Source organism: Saccopteryx leptura, chromosome 9 (assembly GCF_036850995.1).
Source record: "Saccopteryx leptura isolate mSacLep1 chromosome 9, mSacLep1_pri_phased_curated, whole genome shotgun sequence".
Taxonomy (NCBI): domain Eukaryota; kingdom Metazoa; phylum Chordata; class Mammalia; order Chiroptera; family Emballonuridae; genus Saccopteryx; species Saccopteryx leptura.
This window is the reverse complement of record NC_089511.1, coordinates 70,898,275-70,907,311: the sequence shown is the minus strand read 5'-3', so window position 1 is coordinate 70,907,311 and position 9,037 is coordinate 70,898,275.

Below are 9,037 nucleotides of genomic sequence, written 5' to 3'. Positions count from 1 at the left end.
CCCCAGGCTTGCTCCAGCCCCAGGTCGGCTCCAGCCCCAGGTCAGCTCCAGCCCCAGCCCAGCCCAGGCCAGCCCAGCCCAGCCCCAGGCCGGCTCCAGCCCCAGGTCGGCTCCAGCCCCAGGTCGGCTCCAGCCCCAGGCCGGCTCCAGCCCCAGGTTGGCTCCAGCCCCAGGTCGGCTCCAGCCCCAGGTCGGCTCCAGCCCCAGGCCGGCTCCAGCCCCAGCACCAGGCCCCCAGGTCCAACTCTAGCTGAGCTCCAGCCCCAGTCCAGCCCTAGGCCAGCCCAGCCTTGGCTATGGAGAGTCTACCTTGGCCTAGAACATCACTTCACTGCCCAGGAGAACGGTTTGTCAGTTTAGCCCAGTCAGGCCCACTCCTCTCCCTCACCTAGCCCACTGGGGTCTCCTGGGATCGGGTAGGTGTTACTACAGGCCAAACTCTATCACCACCAGCCCTGCCCCCAACCCACCATTCCAGCCTGCGGTTCCCCAGGGCAGCAGGGCCAGTGTTCACAACCAAGGCTGGAGGCCTACCTAAGCCCTACTGCAGCAGCTTCTGCCCCTGGGCCCACACCTAGTAAAGTCCTGGGTAATCAATGGTTACTCATAAGAGTCCTTGCTTCATGTGTCTGTCATTGTTCTAAGCTGGTGTTGGGGCTACAGAGGTGAAAAGAACAGTGAGTGCTGACATGTGATCTTGGGCTTCCTGTCTTCATCTTTAAAAGGAGGATAAAACAGTGTCTACCTCAGAGGATTGTTGTGAGAATTAAATGAGATAATATGTGTGAAGGGCTTAAACCAGTACCTGGTAAGTGTTATGTAAATATTAGCTTTTACATTGTATTCTTCTTTCTAGTTATAGACAATAGACAATAAACAGAAATAAATAAGTGAGAAAAATTCAGGCATTCATAACTGCTATGAAGAGGTTAAAATACAAGGTAAAAATGTAAACAAGGGAGGCTGGAATTCAGTAAAATACAAAAATGCTTCAGCCTGGGTGGCAGAGGAGAGCCTTTCTGAGATGATGTTGTAGTCAGAATTTAGAGAACGAGGAAGAGCCAGTGCGAGAGGATCCCATCATTCTTCACAAGCAACAGCAAGTGCAAAGGCCCTGAGGTAGGAACAAGCTTGGGTATCTGGCGAACAGAAAAAAAGGCCGATGTAGCTAGAGCTGTGGTGTCTAATGCAGTAGCCACTAGCCACTGGGCAATGTAAATTTAAATTTAAGTTAAATTCGAAATTCAGTTCCTCAGTCTCACTAACCTCATTTCAACCCACTAGAACCACATATGGCTAGTGGCTTCTGCATTGTATGGCATAGATATAAAATATTTTCATAACTTTAGAAAATCCTCTTAAGCAGCTGTGCCTTACAGCTTCGGGAGGAAACAGAGATTGACATAGTTGAGGCAGGAAAAGCGGGAGAGATCAGACCTCAAAGGGTGTTAAAGGTCGGAGCCAGGAGCTCAGCATTTGTCCTAAGTGCATTGGGAAACCTTTGGTATGTCCATAATTTGGCAAAATCATTTATCTAGAGGTGGAAGAAAAACTCATTCTCTGGTTCTCACTCTCTGAGCCCGCGGAAGTCTCCGAAGTCAGAGCTGAAGGAGAACAGATGTGTGTCCTGAGTCTGACAAACGTACAGGCTCTGAAGAGTTTATAGGAACACCACAGAAACTTCCAAGGACCTGGCATTTTCCCAAGGGACATATGCTCCCCCTTAGTGAATGCACAGGTGGAGCTCCTGGTCCTAAGGCCATTGGCCTACATCGTGGCCCCTGTAGAAAGACTCTGGTGGTGGGTGCTGGGCTCTGCCTGCCAGATTCCCCTGCCAAGGGGTGAAGGACTTACTTAATCCTCCAGATGCTGAAAGTGCTGCCAACACACAGCCCTCACTCTCAGCTCTCGTCAGGAATTGCCTCGAGGAGAACCAGCTTGTCCAAGGGCCCCCCAGCCGTCTGGCCTCCATGCCCAACTTGGGACAGATCTGGAAGGTGGAGCCTAAGCTACCTGTAGGGTCCAGTGAGGTCTTCCTTGAAACCACATCACTGCTCAGCTTCTCCCTTTGCCCAGTCTTGGTTCCTTTCATTCCCTCGTCTCTCTCTTTTTTAATTTTTTTAAGTGAGAGGAGGGGAGAGAAATAGATCTCTCTGCATGTGCCCTGACCGAGATCTATCCAGCAACCCCCATCTGGAGCCGATGCTTGAATCAACCAAGCTATCCTCAGTACCTGGGGCTGATGCTCGAACCAATCGAGCCACTCACTGTGAGACAGGAAGAGAGAGAGAAGGGGGGGGGGGGAAGAAGATGGTCGCTTCTCTTGTGTGCCCTGACTGGGGATTGAGCCTGGGACATCTATACATCTATATGCTGGCCGATGCTCTATCCACTGATCCACCCAGCCAGGCCCCCTTCCTACATCTCAAAGTCACCTTCCCAGGGCACCCAATCTGCTCCAGGCCCTCAGCATCACAGGTCCTTGCCTACTAGTAGGAGTCAGAGATAAAGTAGTCACCATGATGACAGAACTAAGTCAAGCACCACCCTGACCAGAAGGTAGCTTCCTTTGAGTGGGGTGGCCACTGGAAGGTCCCCAAAGGGCCTTCAAGTTGGACATGCCCCATGGAGTGAGAAATCATATTTATTGAGTGTGCCCCTCTGACACACAGTTTACACATGTGGTCCTAGGCTCCAGGCTTGGAGAGAGTCCAGGATGAGCCCAATTTCTCTAGCTCCCAGAGGCTGAAACGGGGATTTGAACCTGGATCTTGTTGATTCTAGAACCCACTCCTTTTGCTCTGACTGTGCTGTGCAGCCTGAACTCATAAAGCTCCAAGCTCAAGGATTTCATGAGTCAATGCACAAATGCATTTTAAGGAATGTGGACATTTGGATCTCATCTTGCCTTTGCTGTAGTCAAGAACCAAAGTGGCACTCTCGTTCCTCCACTCCCACCCCCGTGCAATGGGGCCTCCATGGTGTGGCTACAGCTACCATCTAATGCAGGGGTCCCCAAACTTTTTACACAGGGGGCCAGTTCACTGTCCCTCAGATCGTTGGAGGGCCGGACTATAAAAAAACAACAACTATGAACAAATCCCTATGCACACTGCACATATCTTATTTTAAAGTAAAAAACAAAACGGGAACAAATACAATATTTAAAATAAAGAACAAGTAAATTTAAATCAACAAACTAACCAGTATTTCAATGGGAACTATGCTCCTCTCACTGACCACCAGTGAAAGAGGTGCCCTTTCCGGAAGTGCTGCGAGGGCCAGATAAATGGCCTCAGGGGGCCGCATGTGGCCCGTAGGCCGTAGTTTGGGGACCCCTGATCTAATGTCTGTCATAGTCACTTCTCTTCCAGGCTCTACAAATACTGCTCTCATGTGCTAACAGCCCCGACTGGAGACAGGAGCTGATTAATCATCCAGTGGAGTCCAGGATGATCCACCCAAGCTACTCTTCTGACCTGTGACTCACTCAGGAGTGGCCGGGGGACCACAGCATCTCCCAGGCACTAGAGTGGGAATCTGAAACCCTCCAAGCAGCTCACCGTGGGTAAGCCCTGGAAAGAGGCCAGGTAGAGTGTGACTTCAGCAGGTGGGAAAAAACACACATAAAAGAGTCACTTGGGGATGACAATGATGACTTGCCCTGGGGACAGGTTGAGGCAGCCTGGGAAGCTGTCAGGAGATACCACCCTTGTCACCAGCCCTTAACACTACATAGACGACACAGCTGGCTTCTAGAGAAACAGATTCTGTGGTGATTAAGGTCAGAAAGTCCTGCAGAATTGGGGCTGGGGCAGGGCTGGGGTCAAGATCAAATGGAGATGTGGGGAAAAAAAAGAAACAACATTCTCTCCTCTCATTAAAAATAAGTAAGAATGGAAATTTGCACACACACACCCCCAGGGACAGAATGAGGGGCCGCTGAGCTGGGTCCTGGCTGTGGGGTGCTGTGGTGAAGTGGGGGGACAGGCAGAGTGTGGCATTGCTGTCTGGCGTCCCCAGGAGCAAGCCTCCGGCTGGGGACCAGGCTGTCCCCACCACGGGCCCGCCGCCATCCTGGAGGAAGGGAACGGGATCTGAGGAGAGGGCACTGAGACCAGAGGATGGAGCTGGGCCTGGAAGTGACTTCCACTGGGTTAAGATCAGAACCTGTTCTTTGTAAGCACTGCGATTTAAGAATCTTTTAAAAGTTTAAGACAGCTTAAAAATGATTTTTATGTTTTTCTTTGTTTCTGGTGAAATTGTTAAGGCAATTCAAGTCCCTCTGATCTGGAGGGGAATATGGAGATGAATTGTCTCCATAGCTTACGCAGAGAAGGTGGTCAAGGTACCTTCAGTGATGAGGGACAGTGGCCAGAGCAGGAAATCCCATGAGGACAGTGTCACAAGAACAAGTGCCAGCTGGGCAGGGCAGCCCCTGGCTGTACGCAAGTCCACAGGCCTGTCGGAGGTACAGAGAAGGTGAGGGGCCGGGGGTTATCGGGGCGATGGCATAGCCTTACTTGTCTGAAAGCCGCCCACACCAGGCTTCTCTGTCAGATGCTTCCTTCTATTTTCATAAGGGGAGGGGATCCCTTTCTGGCCCAGTGAAACGTCCCTGTCCATCCATCTCCAGAAAGACACAACAGAAGCCTGGGGTGGGGAAGACCCATGAATCAGATGCCATCCCAGAGAGACAGAAAATCTGTCCATACCCGTGGGACCATTCTCTCTTTCACTGGGTGGGGTTTGTTTACTCTCCCAGCATTTCTTATAACACTGAATCAGGAGTTTTCTCAGAGGTACCATTGTGCACGAGCTTTGGAGCCAAACAGACCTGGATTCAAATCCCAGCAACTCTCAGTAACTATGGAGCCTCCAGCAACTTTCTTTAATTTCTCTGAGTCTCATCCTCCTTATTTAAGCAATGGAATCAATACTACCAGCTTGCAAGATCACATGAGGGTAGGACATGCAGAAGTAAGGTGCTTACACTAAAAAAGCACTTAGTAAATGAGAGTTTTGCTTTTTTTTTTTTTTTTTTTAAGTGAGAAGAGGGGAAATAGTGCAGACTCCCATATGCACTCCTACCGAGATCCACCTGGCAACCTCATCTGAGGCCGATGCTCAAGTACTGAGCTATTTTTAGCACCTGAGGCTAATATGCTGGAACTAAAAGAGCTATATCTTCAGTGGCCAGGGCCATGCTTGACCCAATACAGCCACTGGCTGTGGGAGGGGAAGAGGGAGAGAAGGAGGAGAGTGAGGGAGAGAGAAGCAAATGGGCACTTCTTCCATGTGCCCTGACTGGGAGTCGAACCCGGGACATCCATATGCCAGGCTGACGTTCTATCCACAGAGCCACCAGCCAGGGGCCAGCTTTGCTTCTTGTTATTAAGCTGCCATGTGGGTTTAGAATATTTACTACAGGGTCTTTAATTCATCTCAGGCCACAGTTTGCTCACACTTTGTCAGCAACCTCAGCTGTCTGGCTTTTGACACTTTTGTGGCCATCTGATCCATCTTCTTGGCAACCTCTTCATTTGACCTTCTCCCTCCCCCTGAGAGTCTCAGCTGGTCCCAGTGGCTTCCCCACCTCTGTGACTTATAAAAATGGAGAAAATGACCTTAGAATCCACTGGGCCAGACATCCCCACTCTAGGAACTCCAACAAGTGGAGAAGGGAAGAAGAGTGGAAACAGAGGGCAAGAAAGGCTGAGCCTCCTGCCCTCCTAAGCACCCTGGGGCTCAGAAGGTGCTTTCAGTCCTCTGGGGCTGGATCTCGCCCTCTCTCCCTCTTAGTGGGCCAGTGCCCCCCTCTGATGGGAAGGCCTTATTGAACTTTCTTTAAGCTTCTTGGTTGACTTTGTGGGGACTGCCTGATTGGTTTTTTGGGTCACAGATAGAGAGGGTTAAAGAGAGAGTGGTTAAGAGCTCTGTCCCTACTTTGGCAGGAAGCCCCTAACCCCTCCCCTGCAAACGCCTGTCCTCACAAGCTGAGATGCTGCAGAGCCACAGGTTTATACACAGACTCGTTATTTATTGGGAGGCAGAGGGCCAGGATGAGTCTGGGCCACATTCTAGTCTGTCCTGGCTCTTCTCACCTGGGTTGTAAGCAGGAAAGGAAGGAGAAAGGGGAGAGAGAGAGATGGGGAGGATGGTGGAAGGGCCAGTCATGTGTTGAGGGGCTACTCTGTGCCTGGTCCTGTATGAGGTAAGGTGTTTACTGGGGTGACTTCATTGAACAAACTGCGGTGGGTCACTTGTATGTAACGTGTGGATATGTGTGAACAGTGTGGACATGTGTGTTTCAGAGATAGGACAGTGCAGTAGTCAATAGCAGGACTCTTGAGTCAGGCCTGGGTCTAAACGCCAGCCCTGACTTTATGAGATGAGCTTATATACAAAGATAGGCTCCTTCACTGTCTTAGAGCAATAGTTTCTCATCTGTAAAATGGGGACAAGAATTCATCCTCCTGGGGTTCCAGAGGAGCTGGGGTAAAGCCCCAAAGGCACACTGTCATGCATGCAGTAGATGGTGGCTGTGGCGGAGAGAAGGTGGAGGGGGGAGAGACTGAGGGGGGCATGGAGACAATGGGACACTAGGAGAGGAGTAAGGACGAATGGCAGAACTCATCTGTGGGCCTCCACCTGGGGTTTGGCCGCTTTGGTTTCCTAGCAGCACCCTGGGGCCTAGCCCCTGGTGGGACAACCTGGGCTCCCACTAGGGAAGCCTTAGCTAAGAACGATGCAGAGAAAATCGGAGGGTTCCAAGCAGCAGAACCTCAGCTGGTGCCCCTGCACCAATGCCTGCAGGCTGGCTCTCACCAGCAGCCACTGCAGTCAGGACCTCCAGGGGCTGGGGATTTGGACCCTCCTGGGGCTCCTTCTTAAGAATCAAAAAAGTGCCCTGCATCTTTAAGGAGGCGCCTGCTGGGAGCCCAGGAGGGAGGAAGGTTAAGATGATTAGCTGGTGCTAACAAATTTAGGATGTGGAAGAAGTCTTTTCTTGGCTGTCCATCAAAGGAAGGATTGAATGTCCCTGAGCCTGGAGAGAGCAGAGGGGGGGGAGGGAAGGGCTGGGGGCGGGGGGCGGGAGGGTGTTATGTGCTTACCAGCTGAGTCTTCTCCCTGGACAGGCCTTCCTCGGGCACTGGGGGGTGTGCAGGAGTCAGGCAGGCTTGCAGGGCCTGTGGCTGTCTGTCCTGACTCTGGCCTCCACATCAGCCTGTCTGTCTGTCATCGCCCCTCCCCCACCACCCAACCCCAGCTCAGGTTATGTCCAAGCAGCTGGGCTGAAAAGTGATCCTGGAGGAAGAAGGCCCTTCCTGTTGATTAATAACCAGGACACTCTCCTCCAGTCCCCTCCAGCTCAAACAGACCCCCACCTCATCCAAGCTCCCATGTCCTGGGGCCACCTCCTACCCCTTGTCACCAAGGGCTGGGTGACTCTTCATTTCGGTTTCTCCTGTAACTAAGGGAAACATTCATGGCCTCCCAGAGAGATCACAAACCACTCACAGAAGCCTTCATAAAAGGTTATTTCCGGCACGAGCTGGAAGGAGGGGGGTATGGGAACTGTGCCACATCCAGGAATGGTTCATTCAGAATTGCCTGGGCACCGGCTCTGTGCCAGTCCCTGGGCAGGGCACTGTGGAAACAGACAGTAAGACACTGCTCCTGTCCCTGCCCCAGCACCTGCCCTCAGAAATGCGCCGTCCAGTGGGGCAAAGAGAAAAAACAAAATGAGGGAGGCATGGAAACAGAGCTGTGGTTTTCAGAACTCAATGGACGAAAGGAAGATTTGGAAGGCGTATCTAAATGCAGATTTCCAGGCCCCATAGATCCGGGTGTTGTGGGTCTGGTGATGGGACCAGGTGTCTGCATTTTTAAGCAGAGGATGATGCTGATGCCGGCGCATGTGAGAGGTGATTTGGAGGAAGGCTGAACTGTATGGAGCAGGGATGGTGCCAAGAAGGGGCATAGAGATGGGCACAGTAGGCAGAAGGTTTCAGAGGAAGGTACCTGAAGCTGATTCCTGCTGGGGAGGGGACAACAGACTGAGGGACAGGAAGGGTGAAGTGGGTTGGTGGGTGGGGAGTGCCTTTATTGGTGTGGTTGGAACCAGGGTGGACAAGAAGTGAAATCTTACAAGCAGCCAGAAGTTTAATGTCTCCAGAAAGAGAGGTCTTCGTTGGGTTTGCAGTTTTGAGAGACCTTCTAGCTGCTAATTGGAGAGTGGATGGGGGGGGGGGGGGGCTAGATTGAAGGAGGGGCAGTCATTCGGAGGCTTTGGCAAGATGAAGGCTGATGGTGGGAGTAAGACGGTGGCTTGGTGGGGGGAGGGACAAACATGGATTGTGTCAAGGAGCCTGAGTCGGCATGACATGGTGCCTGGTGGACTGAGGAGCGAGGGAAGGGGAGGAAGCTGGGATGGTTCTCAAGTTTCCAGTCCTGGTAGTGCGCAGTGAGTGCTGCTTCGCCCTGGGGCTGGATAAAGAGAAGGGAGCTGGCTCAAGAGGAAGGAGGGGCATTTGGTTCTGGGCCCAGTCACGTGTGGCTTCTAGTTGTGGGCCATCCTAGCAGGCATGGGCAGTGGGCAACTGAACTTGACGATCTGGAGCACAGGGAAGAAAAGCGGGCTGAAGATGTAGATTCGGGCGATGGCAGGACCCAAGTCTGTGGCTTCCCAATTTTGGGCTGACCTAATATTAGAAATCACAGCCGGGGACATAGAGAAACAGAAAGCTTTTTGAAACAGCATTTCCCTTAACATGTGCAATGTACTTGACATTTTCTACTTTGTTTGTCTCTACTTGATTTCATTTAATTAAAATAAAAAGTGCTGGTTGCAGCTCACTAAACTGATTTCACTGGTAGGTCGTGACCTGCGATTTGAAAAACACTGATCTCCAAGGAAATGGAAGTCAGTGGAGTGAATGAGATGCCCAGGGAGAGGGTGTAGGATGCAAATGTAGGTTCCCAACACTGAGAGGACTGGTGGGAGATGAGAAGGCAGCCAAGATGGGCTGTGAAG